Raw genomic sequence first — 18,118 nt, forward strand, 5'->3', positions numbered from 1 at the left:
AATACTCTGCTGTAGTGGGACTTGTGACGATGGAAGCGCACTGGGCATTTACATTAAACTAACTAATTAATTTCTGTCATATCCCTTATTGTCCTCTCTTCTACTTTTATCTTATTTATTAATTTTTCATTTCTTTGTTTCTTTAATTGCCAGGCAAGGATCTTGCCTGGTTTATTTGCCCATTCAAAATTTTTATATTTCCAAAATTTGATTTGTTATTCTACCTCCTGTTCTATAATTTTATTGTATTCTACTCTCAGTAATTTAATTTCTTGATTTAATCTCTCTTTATTTTTCCTTGCATAGGCCAATTTTTCCTTCCTTTTAATTTCTTCTAAAAGCTCCCTTTTCTTTTTTTCTTTATTCTTATATGCTATTGAGTTTTGTTGTATGAAATATCCCCTAACAACTGCCTTCCCAGCATCCCACACTGTTTTTACATCTATCCCTTTCCTCCAGTTGTTTTCAAAATATTCCTTCATCAACTTTCTGGCTCCTTGTATTACTTTTTGGTTGTTTAATAGCAAAACATTCATTCTCCACCTTTTTTCCCCTTTCTCCTCTTTTCCTTTAAGAGTTAATGATACTGGATTATGATCTGTAAGTGTTTTTGGTAATATTTCGGCATTCTCTGCTTTAATTGTCATATCCTTAGTAATCCATATACTATCGATTCGACTATGAATTTTTAGGTTCTGAGAAATATGTGAACTCCTTTTCGACAGGATATTTATATCTCCATATATCCACTAAATCAAAAATCCTTACCATTTCCACAAAGCTTTTTGGCAGCTTCCCTTCATTCCCCCCTCTTTTCTTCTGCGATCTATCCAATTCTGGTTCCATTACTCCATTTAAATCCCCTAACACAATAATTCTCATATCTATATATTCCATTAATAACGATCTTACTTTAGCATAGAATTCTGATTTTCTTTCATTTGATCCATAGATTCCCGCTACCACAATTGGCTCCCCCTCTAGTGATATTTTGACTATTACAATCCTCCCCTCTTTATCTTCGTATAACAATTCTGGTTCATATTTGCTTTTAACATACATTACAACCCCCCTCTTTTTTCTTACATCAGATGCGATGAATTCTTCCCCTAACTTTGGTTTTACCAATAATCATTTATGCTTAGTATTGATGTGGGTTTCTTGTAAACAAACAAGGTCCCGCTTCTGCCTCTCTAAGATACGTTCAACTTTCTGCCTCTTCCTCCTATTATTTAAACCATTTACATTCCAAGATAACAATTTAAATTTCATTCTTTATTAGTTCAAAAAGTTATAGAGTTAGTAGAAAGAGTTAAAATTATCTGCAGTGGTAAAGGAGAAGGGTTTTGTACTAGTTATTGGTCTGATTATTTACCACTGGCGTAGTTCTTTATCCTTCCACCCTTTCCACCTCTCCCTTTCTTCCTTCCTCATTTCTTCCTTCGCTTTTCCCTCCTCCTAATTCTCCTCGATACTTCCTCCAAAACATATCTGCTTCCTCAAATGTCTCAAATCATCTTCTTTTTCCTTTGAAACTGAAGGAAATCCCCACTGGGTATTCCCATCTGAAGGATATTGATTTAGCCTTTAGTGCTTTTGTTAGAAATTGGAATTGCTGTCTCTTTTTTATCATCCTGGGTGGGACCTCCCGTAAAATGATTATTTCCTTTCCATCGATGGTTAAGTTCTTCTTACTCTTTGCTTGGAGGATCTTATCTTTCATCCAATTCGATGTGAATACAATGATGCAGTCTGCCGGCCATTTGTTCATTTTTGCTTTTCTTGAGTTCACTCTGAAGATTTTCTCTGTCCGTTCTATTATGTCTTTTTCCTGTAAATGTAGCCACCTTGCTAAATTTTCAGTCATCTTCTTCCAAATATCCTCCCTTTCCTCTTCTGGAACATTTCTGAATCTCAAGGTTTTCTCTTTAATCTGCATCTGTATCATTGCTAGCGCATCCCCAGTAGCTTACTGGATTGCTTTTTGTTCCTCCATCTCCTTTTTCAATTTGTCCATTTCTTTTCTTTGTTCCCTTTGTTCTTTGCTAATTTTCTTCACCATCTCTTCCATTTGTTGATTTTTATTCTGAATTTCTTGCACTTTCTTATCTGTCTCCTTCATTCCTTCTAAGACTTCTGATAATTTTTCCTTTATTTCTTCATTTTCTTTTTCATTTTTTTCCATTGTGTTTTCTAATTTTTCTAATTTCCCATCAATTGTATTAATTTTTTCTTCCAACTCTTTTCTCAATGCTCCAACATCCAATTTCAAACTAATAATAAGGTCCCTCAAATCCATTTCTTCAAAGCCTGAGTTTCTTCTTAATTGTTGCTGTTGACTTCCAGTTCCAGTCTGTTTTTTAATTGCATGAGACATTTTGCATTCTCTTTTTCAACCACCAGATGTCCTTCTATTACTTCAATTTTCCTTTATTGCTGCTTTTCCTACTTTGTCCACTGGGTGTCACTGTGTTCTTATTTACTCAGCTTGCCAGCTTCTGCCCTCCTTTAAGCCTCTCTTTCACTGTTTTGTCTTCGTCACTTCCTCCTTCTTGGTGATTACTCAGCGTCTTCAGACACTCGACGCCATCTTATCTGTTAAATTCCCCTCCTTTTCACCACAGCGTTCCTTATTCCTTTGTCCTTATCTTTCCTTCAAGGACATTCAGTTTCAAAGCAGCTGCTTTACTCCACCCAGCTCCAACAACAGACAGCCTGCACTGCTTTGCACTTTGTAGTAAGTCCGTTTCAGATAGTGTGCTTTTAAATAGTTTAATTGCAATCTGAGTGATTTCTTTACACTCTCTCCATATATATTTTTCAGCTCTTCTGTCTTCCCTTTACTTTTGTGGTAGCATTACTTCCCCTCCGCTATTTTTACTCCTTATTTTGTTTTGGGTTTACTCGCTTCTTGAGGGGTTCCCCCCCGAGTTTCCTTTTTTCCCCTTGTCTTATTTTCTTTTAGGTTTTATTGTTACTGCTACCACTTTACGTTTATTTAAATATATAAATAGAGATTTTACCATCTTGTCACTGCTTCAGTGATGTGAGGCTTTTCACCGGTCTGTTTGATGTTCTTCTCTGTGCCTGGATTTCCCCCCCCCCCCACCTCAGCCTTTTATTCTTTTGGTGAGGGGTGCCGGGACTCCAAAAAGACACTGCCGAAGTTTCTTTGGCTTGAGCTTCCTTCCAAGCCTTTTCAGGGGTCGTTTAGCCAAACGTCGCCCCTCACAGTACCGGTGTATGCCCTGACTTGCTTACTACAGTCAGAGCTCACACTGTTGCAGCTGTGGTAAAAGTGGAAGTCCTATTTCATCTTTTTTTTTAATTCATTATAATTTTTTCCCCAGAAGTCTTTTACCTTGGAGCAAGTCCACCACATATGATAGAAAGTACCTTCCTTTTCTTTACATTTCCAGCATAAATTATCACAATTGTGGTAGAGCTTCGCCAGTTTAACAGGGGTTACGTACCATCTATACATGATTTTCATAATATTTTCCTTTAACATTGTATATGCGGTAAACTTAACCCCTTTCTTCCAAAGTCTCTCCCAATCCTCCATCATTATATTATGTCCCACATCTTGTGCCCAATCAATCATAACCGATTTTTCTTGTTCATCTTTTGTATGCCACTCCAATAACAAATTATACATTTTAGACAAATTTTTAACATTAGTATCTAACAACTCCGTTTCCAGTTTGGTTTTTTCAATTGCAATACCTTTTTTCTTATCAATCTTAAATAATTCATTAATTTGGTAATATTGAAGCCAATTTACTTTATCTTTGATTTGTTCGAATGATTTTAACGTAAATCCCTCCCCGTCTTTAACCAATAAACCTGAGTATCTCAACCACTTATTTTCCATATTAAGCTTTTTTTGTGCCTGCACTTCCATTGGTGAAATCCATTTGGGTGTTCTTCTTACCAAAAGATCCTGATATCTAGACCAAACATTAAAAACTGCCTTCCTAATTACCGTATTTTTCGCTCCATAGGGTGCCCTGGACCAGAGGAGAATAAAGAAAAAAAATTATTTCAGCCCCAAAGAGCAAAGATCCATCCCACTGGCTGTCTTGGCTTCCTCTTTAGCCACGCACAACCTCTCCAGCCAGGAGAGGCTGCGAGCAGCTTTGGCAGAAGCTGCCCGATAGCTGCCTGAAGCCCGGGGAGCACAGCGCTGCGCTCCCCGGGCTTTGGGCTGCAGGCTGCTATCCGCAAGCCTTCGGAGCCCGGCGGGCACTCCCACCATGCTCCAAAGGCTTGCAGATAGCTTCCTGAAGCCTGGAGAGTGAGAGGGGTCAGTGCGCACCGACCCCTCTCGCTCTCCAGGCTTCAGCGAAAGCCTGCATTCGCTCCATAGGACGCACACACATTTCCCCTTCATTTTTGGAGGGGGAAAAGTGTGTCCTATAGAGCAAAAAATACGGTATATGACTCTTAAAGCCACTATAGGCCTTTATTTTGTCATACCAAAGATATGCATGCCAGCCAAACCTACTGTCCAATCCTTCTAGGTCCAAAATGTCCTCATTTTCTAGATTGATCCAATCTTTAATCCAGCAGAAGGCCGCAGCCTCAAAATATATCTTTAAATCAGGTAGGGAAAGCCTCCTCTTTCTTTTGAATCTGTAAGTAATTTATACTTAATTCTCAGTTCTTTCCCTTGCCAGATAAATTTGGACAGGGCCTTCTGCCATTCTTTAAAACATTTAACATTATCAATACGTTTGAAATAGAAACAACATTTTCGGCAGTACATTCATCTTAACCACCGATATTCGTCCCATAAGTGAAAATTTTAAGTTTGACCAAATCTCTAAATCTCTTTTTATTTCATTCCATACTTTCTCATAATTATCTTTATACAAATTCAAATTCATGGCTGTTAAATTCACACCCAAGTATTTAACCTTCTTCGTAAATGCTAGGCCTGTTTTTTTCTATAAGGGTTTTTCTTTCATCTTTATCTAAGCTTTTATCGATTACTTTGGTTTTGCTCTTGTTTAATTTAAATCCAGCCAGCTGCCCGTACTCCTGTATCATCTCCAGTGCTTTTACTGCACTGGTCTCTGGATCCTGTAAAGTTAGAACCAAATCATCAGCAAAGCCTTTTAGTTTATATTGTTTCGAACCCACTACAATGCCCTTGACTTTCTCTTCTTTTCTTAAACTGTTCAGCAAGACCTCAAGGAAAAGTGGGACCCTTGCCTGGTTCCTTTTTCAATTTTAATTTCTTCCGAGACCACATTATTAATAATAATTTTAGCTTTTTGTTCAGAATAGATCGCTTTGATACTATTTAGAAATTGTTGACCAACCTCAATACTTTCCAAATTTTTTTCCATAAAAAACCAAGAGATATTGTCAAAGGCTTTCTCCGCATCAATAAACATTAATAATGCTTTGGTGTTTCTTGTAGCCTCTAATCTTTCCAGAATATCCACTATATTTCTAATATTATCTTTCATATGTATTCCAGGCAGAAAGCCTGCCTGGTCTTTATGTATATATTCTGATAAAAACCTTTTTCAGTCTATTAGCCAGGATATCTGCAAATATTTTATAGTCTACGTTCAGTAGTGAGATTGGACTGTAATTCTTTACATCTGACCTATCTTGTTCAGATTTCGGTATCACAGTTATAAGTGCCTCTTTCCAGGTTGCAGGTGCCCTCCCTCCTTTCAGTATCTCATTACAAACCTCTGCCAAAGGTTGAATTAACCAGTCTTTAAAAGTTTTATAGTATTTGGCAGATAATCCATCCAGTCCTGGGGCTCTGCCCATTTGCATCTGGTTTATTGCCATCTCAACCTCCTGCCTAGTAATCTTGTCATTGAGTAGTGGTTTTTTATCTGCGGGAATTTTCTGCAATTCATTTGTCCTAAGAAATTGCTCGATTTTATCTGTATCCTCTTTACCTTTTTTATACAGCTGTTTAAAATGTTTCTGAAAGCATTTTCTAATATCCCCAGGGTTTTCTACAGATTTTCCCTCCGAACAAGTTTAGGCAGTTTAAGGCCAGGACCAAACACCTAGACGTCTGTTTCCAGAATATGTGCCAGAGTGTTCGGGCGGGATTAGTTCACTTTAAATACTGTCCCAGTGCCAGGAACCTCGCTGATGGTTTCACAAAACCGCTGACCTTCCAGCGTCATCAGTGGCGTAGCGTGGGTTGTCAGCACCCGGGGCAAGGCAAGTAATTTGCGCCCCCTAACCCGTGGATTTGCGCCCCCTAACCCTAACCCCCAGATGTTGCGCCCGGTGCGGCTGGCCCCCGCTGCACCCCCCACGCTATGCCACTGAGCGTCATGGGGAGTTCTGTGAAGGTCTGTGTTTGGAGTGAGTGGTTATGCTTACATTCCCCCAGATACAGGGCAAGAGGGGGTGTGAGGTTTGGTGGTTATAGGGTTAACCTCTATGTGTCCTGCATCTGGGGAGGAGCTTCCCACATCCAGGAGCTGAGCTCTTTGTCTGTGTGATAGTTTCACTTCTGACTGGAGAAGAGTCAGAGATGCACGCTATAGCGCCAGACTCTGACGGAATTGCTTGCATTATCTGTCCGATGTAAATAAAAGCTGTTTAGTTAGCAAGAAACAGCATATGAATTCTGGTGCAGGGGAAACATGCCGGACCCGGGCACTTATTCAAGAGATAAATTACAATCAAGAAGAACAAATAATAACACTGTTTAATGGTAGTAGTAGTAGTAGTAGTAGTAGTAATAATAATAATAATAATAATAATAATAATAATAATAATAATAATAATAATAATTTTATTATTGTTATATTTTATATACCACCCTATACCCAGAAGTGTCAGGGCAGTTCACAGACAAATGAAATAATATTAATTCATTATTGAGAAATTGTATTTCTTATTTCTTATTTTCATTTTTATATTTTATATTATTTATATTATATTCATATTTATAATATTTTTCTAAGAAATTCTTATATTATCATATAAAAAGAATGATAAGAATAAATAATGGTAAAAAGTACTATTTCTCAATAACGAATACTGGTGATAAGTTACAATCCAGAAAAATTAAAAACACCAGTTGATGGTATTAAATGATGACTGGTAAAGAGCCATGACGATAATAAATAACGACTCTCCTTTTTCCACTCTCCTTTTCCCACTTAATTGAGAATTTTAATTTATATGATTCCTGGAGAACAAAAAATCCAAGTGCTAAAGACATAACCCACTACTCGGAGGCAAAAAAATCTGGGGGACGAATCAACACAATATAGCTATCAAAAAAGTTGATACTGAGTTTAGAAAAAGCAGAGATACTGAATAGATCGATATCAGATCACAATCCAATATATATGAAATTTCAAAAGCACACTAAGGGAAGGTGGAGAATGAAGGAGGAGGTATGGAGAGATGATCAAAGGGTTAAAAGGGCTAAGGAAATATTGACAGAATTTTATGAAATAAATGAAAATCAGGATACAGATAAAAAAATGATTTGGGAAGCGAGTAAAGCCTATATGTGAGGTTATGTAATACAACAAATGGGAAGGATAAGGAGAAATAAAGATAATAATATTATGGAAATAAATAAACAAATAAGAGAGAAAAAAAAGATTTAGTGAAAACCCCCAAAAATGAAGATATCCTCCAACAAATAAAGAACTTAGAAGCCCACCTATTGAATTTAATAAATAGAGAAGTTGAGGGGAAAAATTACATGGACAAAACAAATATATTTTGAACAGGAAAATAAACCGGGTAGGATGCTGGCATGGTTTATTAAGGAAAGACAGGTAGAAAGAGTAATAAATAGAATTATTGATGAAGAAAAAGAAATTATTGACCCAAAACAAATCAAAGAAAGATTTATAAAATATTACAAAAAAATAATAAAAAGTAGAATTGAAAGAGGAAAAGAAAATCCAAAAATACCTATTAGAAAATAGATTACCAGATATAGAAGAAGAATATGCAATTTTAAATTCAAATATTGAACTTGAAGAGATTAAAAAAGTGATTAAAAATATGAAGGATGGGAAATCGCCGGGACCAGACGGAATTTCAGTAACATATTATAAAAAATTAGAGGAAATAATAACAACCAAATTAATTATACAATTAATTATGAATGAAATTTTAGACAAAGGAGAAATACCCAATTTGTGGCAAGAAGCATTGATAACCCTTATCCCAAAGCAAGGTACAGATCTGAGACTTATAAAAAACTACAGGCTATATAGACTATAAAATATTTACTGGAGTTTTTGCAAATAGAATGAAAACTCTGCTAAAAAGGATAATTTAAAAAGATCGGGCAGGATTTTTGCCAGCCAGACAAATAAAGGACAACACTAGAATAATTATAGACTTAATAGAATATGCCGAAATGAATCCAAGTAAAGAAATTTCAATGCTTTCGGCAGACGCTGAAAAGGCATTTGACAGTGTCTCTTGGAAATTTATGTTTAAAACTTGCAAAAGTTTAAATTTAGGTAAAAGAATTATGAATGGAATTCAAGCAATTTACAAAAAACAAAGAGCCAAACTAATCCTAAACAACGAAATTACAGAAGAATTTGACATCGAGAGAGGGACACGACAGGGATGTCCTTTATCCCCGCTCCTATTTATAACAATATTAGAAACCCTATTAATAGCTCTGAGAAAGGACGAAGAAATAAAGGGCATATGTCTTGGTACACAGTGTTACAAAGTAAGAGCATTTGCAGACAATGTGATTATTACAACCAAAACACCAAAATAAAGTATAAAAAAGCATTAGAAAGAATGAAAGAATTTGGCGAAGTAGCAGGATTCAAATTGAACAAAGATAAATCGAAATTGATAACTAAAAATATAGGCAAGAAAGGGAAAAAGGAATTAGAGGAAACAACAGGACTAAAAATAGAAAATAAAGTGAACTACTTAGGGATATGGATTACAAATAAAAATACAAATTTATTTAACGACAATTATATCAAAAAATGGAAAGAAATTAAAGGAAGTATGGATAAATGGGGAAAACTAAAATTATCATTAGGTGGAAGAATATCTATGATTAAAATGATGATACTCCCCAAAATTCTATTTTTATTTCAAATGATTCCAATTGTAATAGGAACTAAATATTTTATAAGCTGGCAAAGAGAGCTTGCAAATTTTATATGGCAGGGGGAACAGGCAAGGATAAAATGAGAAGTAATGATGGGCCCAAAGGAAAGTGGAGGATTCGCAGTGCCAGATTTAAGAAAGTATTTTGAGGCAGCGTGTTGGTGTTGGATAAAAAAAATGGATATTATTAAAAGATAATGAAGTCCTAACACTAGAGGGTTGGGACAAAATATACGGCTGGCATGGCTATTTATTTTATGACAAAAAAGAACAACATAAAAAATTTACAAATCACATAGTAAGAAAGGCTCTTTTGGATGTCTGGGAAAGAACAAAAGGAAAAATTATCGAGAAAACTCCCCAATGGGTTTCACCAGTGGAGGCAACCACAACATTAAAGAGTAATGCAAAAGAGACTTGTGTTGCGTTCGCAAAGTAAAGGAAGGATTGAACTCTGATTAATAAGAATACACACAGAGACTTGAACCAGCAAGACTCTGGGAAGGGTGCGTATAATCGTGTCTTTCTGTGCCTGTCCCATGTCCAGCCCCTGGCCCAGGCCGTTTTATTCACAAAAGGACTTTTTACAGAGTGTTCGAAAGAACCAATCAGATTTCTTCTGAGCATTTCAACAAAACCCACGTGGGGACAAAGTTAGATAAAAAGAAATTCTTTTAACTACAAAGACTACTACTCTGAGCATGCATACATAATCTGAGAGTAAATAAAAGAGGACTAGAGAAACCCCGGAGATCACAAACAGGAGTAAACAAGAGAGGATGGAAGGATGGCAAGGAGGTAGGCATCTTTATCACCTTCCTGTGAAACTATTTCCAGGCCCTAAGATTAATATATATGGAAACTACATCAAATAAACTTGCCCACTATCTTTATGGCCCAGGATGCCTGCCTGGAGAAGCAACTGCTGTGTACGTGACATGTGAGGAAGAGAGGAATGGAACAGGGATGCAGGGGTGTTGATTGATCAAGAATCATATCAAAATAGGGCTTCCGGAGGCGGCGCGAAACGGCAATGGCGGTCCTCTTCTGCCTTTGAAGAGGGGCTCCGCGGAAAAGGGTCGCTCGCTGCGGCATAGCGGCGACCCATTAAGAAAAACCACGGGCAAGGTGAGCCCGTGGCCGTGGGACTCGGCGGGCACCAGAAGCCCCCCCAGAAACGGAGAAGGAACCCCGTAAGGGGCTCCGGAACGTAGAAGGGGGAGCGGTGCTGTGAGTTCATCGCTCTTTCTGCGGAAGCGAAGCCGCGCGGCTGCTGCCGATGAGCGCCGACCTTTCTTCTTGAAACATCAGATTACAAGCAACATACCCGTGAGTAAGGGGCATTAAAATTTCGGGACTAAATTATTAAATTCGGCTGAAAACGGGAGACGAGAAACAGGAAGTCCGTCTTCCGATTTTGCTTACAAGATCAAAGCAAAGACTCTGAGAAGCGGGAAGCGCTTTAAAAGAGACTGTAAAAACTTGGGACCACCGTGCATCTGTTGATTAAGCTTTTAAGGGGAAAAGAGGAAATTCTTTTGAACTTGTTGGACTTTTAACTGGAACTCTCCTCTTGTTTGTGGATTATAAGGACTAAAGAAGGACTAAAGAAACCAAGCCGTCGGGCTGCCAGACGTAAGAGAACTGCCAAACTGCGGAAACTGTTACTTGAACTTAAACTGTTACTTTGGAGCACTATTGATTAGACACTGTTGCTGGCACCCCTTTTGAAACTTTGTGATTTTAAAAAGAGAGCTCTGGAGAACCTTCCTTTTGTACTGGAACTATAGGGATTAAGCATTGGGATTGCAGGAACTTTAATGGCGGAAAAAGTTATTTCTTTTTTCTGAACTTTTGTGGTACTCCCCCTAGAGGATTGCAGAGTTATAGAGGCCTGGGAACTATACTTTATTTTGACTTTCTGTTGTTTGAGTGTTTATACTCTGGACTTGTCTTTCCCATGGAACAATAGACAACTTGACCTTGAACAGAGGCAGGTGTGGAATGAGTGGCTCAGGGAGAACAAGAGCAGCTAAAGCGAAAGCAAAACAAACTGTACAACTTGTTCAAACAACTTTGACTCATCAACGTAGATCATCGGTCCCAGCTGTGCTGGAAGCACAGAGGGGGGAAGCTGAACAGCCTACAGCAGAAGATATGGCAACAGGAGGATCTGAAGCAGTTTTGAAACAAATTTTGGAGCAACTGGCAATTTTAAATCAAAAGGTGGATAATCAATCAACCAAAATTGACCAAGCTACATCTTCGATTAGCAAATTGACTGATCAGGTTTCACAGCATACACGGGCAATTGAAAATTTGCAAGGAGCAACGGCTGAAAATCATAAACTAGCTGAAGAAGCCAATCAAAAAGCAGAGCAAGCCAATAAGAAGGTTGATGAGATCAAGGGAGAAGTGAAGCCTTTGCAAAAACAGATTGGGGAACAACAAGCCTACCTGTCAATGGTTGAATTGAAAAATAGGGAGAACAATCTCAGGCTGAGAGCTATTCCAGAACTTGAACAAGAAGACCTGAGTGGCTATTTGACATCTGAATTTTCTAAGTTCTGGGGTATAGAAGAAGATAAGGATTTTAAGATTGTAACTGCATTCAGACTGGGAAGATTGGTAAGGAAAGACAAATCCAGAGATTGTTTGATTATTCTGAGATCAAGGGAAGAAAGAGACAAGATACTAGGCCTGCATTTTAGAAAATCACTTCAAATAAAAGACAAAAGGGCTGAAATTTACAGAGATATACCGAAACAGTTACTGGACCTTAGAGCCACCTATTTAGAACTGACAAAACTGTTGAGATACAACGCAATTCCTTACAGGTGGGAGTTCCCACAAGGATTATCTTTTACCTACAAAGGAAAGAAGGTTAAAATTAAAACAACAGAAGACCAGCAAAAGTTCTTGCATGACCACGGGGAAGACCTCCAAAAAGGAGCAACAGCATCTTGGCCACCACCACCACCTGGACCAACATTGCCTGGAGCTGGACCAACGCTCCCATCCTCGGGATCAGAGGAAAAGGAAGAGACCCCACTGTAGGATCAACGAATTAACCCAGGATGTCTCTGCAGCTACTTAGTTGGAATATAAATGGTGGAAATTCCCCGGAAAAAAGAAGAAGAGTATTTCACATTTTGAAAAAGGAACAATTGGACATTATTTGCCTGCAAGAAACCCATGTGACTAGGCTCCATAGAAAAGTGCTAATTAATAAAAGATTAGGCCAGGAATTTATTTCATCGGACAGAGTTAAGAAAAGAGGAGTGGTGATTTATGCAAAGGAGAGCCTGTCACCGAAATTTTTATTTAAAGATGAACAAGGAAGAATTTTGGCGATTGAAATTCAGACACAAGGAGAAAAATTTCTGATATTAGGAATATATGCACCAAACGAGGGGAAATCAGAATTTTTTAAGAAGCTGCATGAGACTATGCTGGATTACCTGGACTATACCAACATCATTATGATCGGAGATATGAACGGGGTGGTATCTACAAACATGGATAAGTCACAAAATCAAAACATAACAAAAGATGGAAGGCTACCTAAAACCTTTTTTGAACTAACCGACAATATGGATTTGATCGACATATGGAGGACAAAGAACCCCCTAGGTAAAGAAGGAACCTTCTTTTCGGAGGCTCATCTGTCGTGGACACGAATCGACCAAATATGGACAACTAGAGGGCTGGCACCTAAGACTAGAAAAGTGGAAATCTGCCCAAAAACCTGCTCCGACCATAACGCCTTGAAAGTGGAATTGAGACTTAATCCAATCGGTTCCTTTAGATGGAAAATGAATGACACCCTATTAAGAGATCAGGAGATCGTGAAGAAGGCCCAAAAAACTCTAAAAGACTATTTTGAGATAAATTTGAACACTACGGTGGAAAAAAGAACAATCTGGGACGCAAGTAAAGCAGTTATGAGAGGATTTCTGATACAACAAAACACGATTAAGAAAAGACTCTGGAATGAAAAGAAGGATAAGATATTGGAGAAAATAAGAGAAGGGGAGAAAAAACTAAGATCTAAGCCAAAGTCGAAGGAGGTGCTGAGAGAAGTTAAATTCTATCAAGCACAATATTCAAAATTGATAAACCAAGAGGTTGAATGGAAAATTAAACAAATGAAGCAAAGATCATTTGAATCAGCGAATAAATGTGGAAAACTGCTAGCATGGCAGTTAAAAAAGAGACAAAAATTAAATACAGTTACAAATCTAGAGATTGAAGGGAGAATTGTCCAGAAACCAGAAGAAATTAGAAAGTGTTTCCAGAGATATTTTAAAGAACTTTATGTACAGGGGCCACAGAAAGAGTTTGAGGTGGATCAATTTCTAAAAATTAATGGATTATCAAAATTATCTCAGGAAAAGAGAACAATCCTGAACTGTAAAATAACACAACATGAAATTGAGGGTGCCATTCAGAATTTGCAACTAGGCAAATCTCCAGGCCCGGATGGACTTACCTCCAAATATTATAAGACTTTGAAAGACTATCTGATACAACCCTTGATGGAGGTTTGTAACCAGATCATGGAGGGGAAGAAGGCACCGGAAACGTGGAAAGAAGCTTTCATCACATTGATACCTAAATCAGAAACTGAAAAGACTCAACTTAAGAACTACCGTCCCATCTCACTCCTAAATGTGGATTATAAAATCTTTGCGGACATTCTGGCAAGTAGGCTTAAAAAAGTACTCAATGGAGTGATTCATAAGGACCAGGCAGGCTTTCTCCCTGGTAGACATTTGTTTGATAACACTAGGAACATTATTGATATTTTGGAACTTTTACAAACAAATATCAATACGAGAGCGGTGTTAATTTTTATTGATGCGGAGAAAGCCTTTGACAACATTTCCTGGATGTTTATGAAGGAAAACTTGGAAGGGATGGGAGTGGGACGGGGGTTTGAAAATGGAATAGAAGCAATTTATTCAGAGCAAAAAGCTAAACTGATAGTGAACAATGTGGTGACAGAGGAGTTTAAAATTGAAAAAGGGACACGACAGGGGTGCCCCCTATCCCCTCTTTTATTTATTTCAGTCCTAGAGGTGCTTTTGAATATGATTAGGGAGGACCGGTTGGTACAAGGAATACAGGTCGGAGTGAAACAATACAAACTGAAAGCATTTGCAGATGATTTGGTTTTAACATTACAGGAGCCAGAATCTAGTATAAAAAGAGTTTTAGAATTGATTCATGAATTTGGTCGGGTGGCGGGATTTAAGTTGAACAAGCAAAAAACCAAGGTGTTAGCTAAAAATTTGACACCTACAGAAACAGAGGAGTTTCAGAAAGAGACAGAATTAAGCGTGGTTAAAAAAGTGAAATACCTAGGGGTTCATTTGACCTCCAAAAATATGAATTTGTTTAAAGATAATTATGAAAAATGTTGGTCGGAAATCAAAAAAGACTTGGAAATTTGGTCAAGATCGAAACTTTCCTTGTTGGGTAGAATTGCAGCTATAAAAATGAATGTATTGCCGAAAATGTTATTTCTGTTCCAGGCCCTACAGATCGTGGACAGAGTGGAATGTTTTGGAAAGTGGCAGAAGGATATTTCTAAGTTTGTTTGGCAGGGCAAAAAGCCCCGAATAAAGTTTAAAATATTAACTGACTCGAAAGAAAGAGGGGGGTTTGCCCTGCCGGACTTGAGGTTGTATTATGAATCTGCAGCTTTCTGCTGGTTGAAGGATTGGTTTCTGTTGGAGAACACTGATGTCCTAGATCTGGAAGGGTTTGACAATGCTTTTGGTTGGCATGCATATTTGTGGTACGACAAGGTTAAAGTTCACAAACTGTTTAAAAACCATATTGTCAGAAGAGCAATATTTATGGTCTGGATAAAATACAAAGACTTATTAGAGGGTAAGACCCCAAGGTGGCTATCACCGGTGGAGGCTAAGGCCCGAAAAAGACTCAATATGGAGGCCTATTGGCCGAAATATTGGGAAATAATTGAAAAAACTGGAGAAAATTGGAGGTTGCAGAGCTTGGAAAAATTAAAAAATAAGGTGCGAGATTGGCTACATTACGCTCAAATTCAAGAGGTTTTTAAAATAGACAAAAAGGTTGGGTTCCAGGTGGAAAAATTGAAACTAGAGACGGAATTGTTAGAACCAAAAACTAAGACACTTTCGAGAATGTATAACTTGCTGCTTAAATGGAATACACAGGACGAGATAGTTAAATCTGCCATGATAAAATGGGCACAGGACATTGGGCACAACATCATGTTTGAGGACTGGGAAAGGTTATGGAACACCGGAATGAAATTTACGGCATGTAATGCCTTGAAGGAAAACATTATGAAAATGATATACCGGTGGTACATGACCCCAGTCAAGCTTGCTAAGATATATCACCTGTCCGACAACAAATGTTGGAAATGTAAGGAGGCTGAAGGGACATTCTTTCACCTCTGGTGGACTTGTCCAAAAGTGAAGGCCTTCTGGGAAGTGATTTACAATGAGTTAAAAAAGGTATTTAGATATACCTTTCCCAAGAAACCAGAGGCCTTTCTTCTGGGCATTGTGGACCAGAAGGTGTTAAAGAAGGATAGAATTTTCTTTATGTATGCTACTACAGCAGCAAGAGAGGGACGCAGGTGGCGCTGTGGGTTAAAGCCTCAGCGCCTAGGACTTGCCGATCGAAAGGTCGGTGGTTCGAATCCCTGCGGCGGGGTGCGCTCCCGCTGCTCGGTCCCAGCGCCTGCCAACCTAGCAGTTCGAAAGCACCTCCGGGTGCAAGTAGATAAATAGGGACCGCTTACTAGCGGGAAGGTAAACGGCGTTTCCGTGTGCGGCTCTGGCTCGCCAGATGCAGCTTTGTCACGCTGGCCACGTGACCCGGAAGTGTCTCCGGACAGCGCTGGCCCCTGGCCTCTTGAGTGAGATGGGCGCACAACCCCAGAGTCTGGCAAGACTGGCCCGTACAGGCAGGGGTACCTTTACCTTTACCTTTACAGCAGCAAGAATTCTCATTGCAAAGTATTGGAAGATACAAGATTTACCCACGCTGGAGGAATGGCAGACGCAGTTGATGGATTATATGGAACTGGCTGAAATGACTGGCAGAATCCGAGACTTGGGAGAGGAAACAATGGAAGAGGACTGGAAAAAATTTAAGGACTATTTGCAAAAACATTACAAGTTGTATGAATGTTAAGAAAATGCACGATTAGGAAATTTAAGCTTCAGCAACTTGATTAGGCGAATTGAAAATTAAGGTACAAGGAATAAGAGGTGGAACTATGAAATAACTTTATTATGTCTATTTTAAATATATAAGAATTGGGATATAACACCGTGAATCTAGAAACTTGATAAACTGAAAGATACAGTAAGTTATGAAACAAGGTAACAAATTGCTGACGTTTTTATCACAAAGAACGCAGGGTTTGGAGGATGTGGGGAAGTCCAGTTGGATTGTTAAAAAACATTATGGAAAGTTGGATTTTTTGTATATTCTTTTTTCTTTTTTTCTGTTCTTTTTCTTTTCTCTTTATTCTATATATCTTTGACTGTAAGAAAAGAAACTTAATAAAAATATTATTAAAAAAAAGAAAGAATCATATCAAAATAGTTTAAACCCAGTCAACACAATGCTTTCATTGCTGACACAGATGGCTTACTCTATATCTGTTATAATTCCTCATAGCAATCCCACCTGATCACTACATCTCTGGATATTTGCACTCCTACAACTTGGCCAACGTATAGGGAAATATTAGAAGATGCAGATGGAAATATTAAATTAAAAACTTGTGAACAATTACAAACATTTGGAATAAATTGGTTCCAATATTAACAATTAAAAGCTACATATGAAAAAGACATAAAAAGGGGGGATTGGAAAATAAAACTTCAAAATTAGAAAAGGAAATATTGAAAAGCGATCAAAAAATACTTGCAAAAATGTATAGATTAAACCACCTTAGAACAAGAGACGAAAGGGGAAAACATGTTAAAATGGGAGCACGATTTGGGATATGAGATAGATCTGGAAAGATGGAAAACTTTTTGGGAGAAAAACATAAATTTTACTGCGTGTGATTTATTAAGGGAGAATTTCAGAAAAATTCACCACAGATGGTACCTAACCCCTGACAGATTTTCAAAAATAAATAAAAGGAACAACGACCAATGTAACAGAACAAAAGGTACGTTATACCACATGTGGTGGACTTGCTCAAAGATTAAAACCTTTTGGGACATGATCCACGACGAAATAAAAAAATTGATAAGGACATCACACACAAAAAGGCAGAGGCATATCTATTAGGAATTCTAGATAAAGATATCCCAAAAGATAAAATTGATTTCTATACGCGACAACAGCGGCAAGAATTTTGATTGCTAGCTGTTGGAAAGAAGACAGCATCCCAACAAAAAGAGAATGGTTGGGGAAACTTTGCGAGTACCTGGAACTAGCAAAACTGACGGACATAATAAGGAGAAAATCCAAAACTGTGGTTATGAAGCAATGGGAGTTCTTAAATGATTATTTACAAAACCAGGGCTCGGCTACTAAAATCTGGTTGTGTTTAGAATAATCTTGTGCGTAATATAAAAAATGCAAAGTGAGACATTAAGGAAATCCAAAGGGAAAATATGAAGAACAGAGGATCTGACGAACGGATTATTAAAAACACGTGAGGCAAACGGTGGAAGTCTTTTTTTTTTTTTTAAACCACCACTTTATTTAAGGTAGATAAGGACAAGATGAAATTATACAATTGAATATAAATATAAATGGGAACGGCTATGTATAGTGAATACTTATCTACTAAAATTTCACCTATGATCTTTTTCTTTTACTTCTTTATTTTTTCTTTGTTCTTTGTTCTTTTTTCTGATATCTTTCATTTCACTCCTTTATTGTGAATAGCATTTTATAGAGGTATAAATAACTGTAAATATGAAAAGAGACAAAGTATTCTCTAAAATTTTTTTCCTTGGTTATATGTATTTTCTTTTTCTTT

The 18,118-nt window shown here is 37.7% G+C and overlaps 2 long non-coding RNA genes across 2 annotated transcripts; both read right to left on the reverse strand.

Moving 5' to 3' along the window:
* Positions 1-7,261: 7,261 nt before the first annotated feature.
* On the reverse strand, positions 7,262-17,816 carry LOC310836024. Its single transcript, XR_014559843.1, has 3 exons — positions 17,524-17,816; positions 16,839-17,411; positions 7,262-9,521 (listed from the first exon to the last, which is right to left on the reverse strand). It is a non-coding gene; the product is annotated as an uncharacterized lncRNA (long non-coding RNA).
* On the reverse strand, positions 14,670-16,658 carry LOC310836008. Its single transcript, XR_014559828.1, has 2 exons — positions 16,083-16,658; positions 14,670-15,703 (listed from the first exon to the last, which is right to left on the reverse strand). It is a non-coding gene; the product is annotated as an uncharacterized lncRNA (long non-coding RNA).
* Positions 17,817-18,118: the final 302 nt, after the last annotated feature.

This window comes from Podarcis gaigeae, assembly GCF_964106915.1.
Source record: "Podarcis gaigeae genome assembly, chromosome: W".
Classification (NCBI taxonomy): domain Eukaryota; kingdom Metazoa; phylum Chordata; class Lepidosauria; order Squamata; family Lacertidae; genus Podarcis; species Podarcis gaigeae.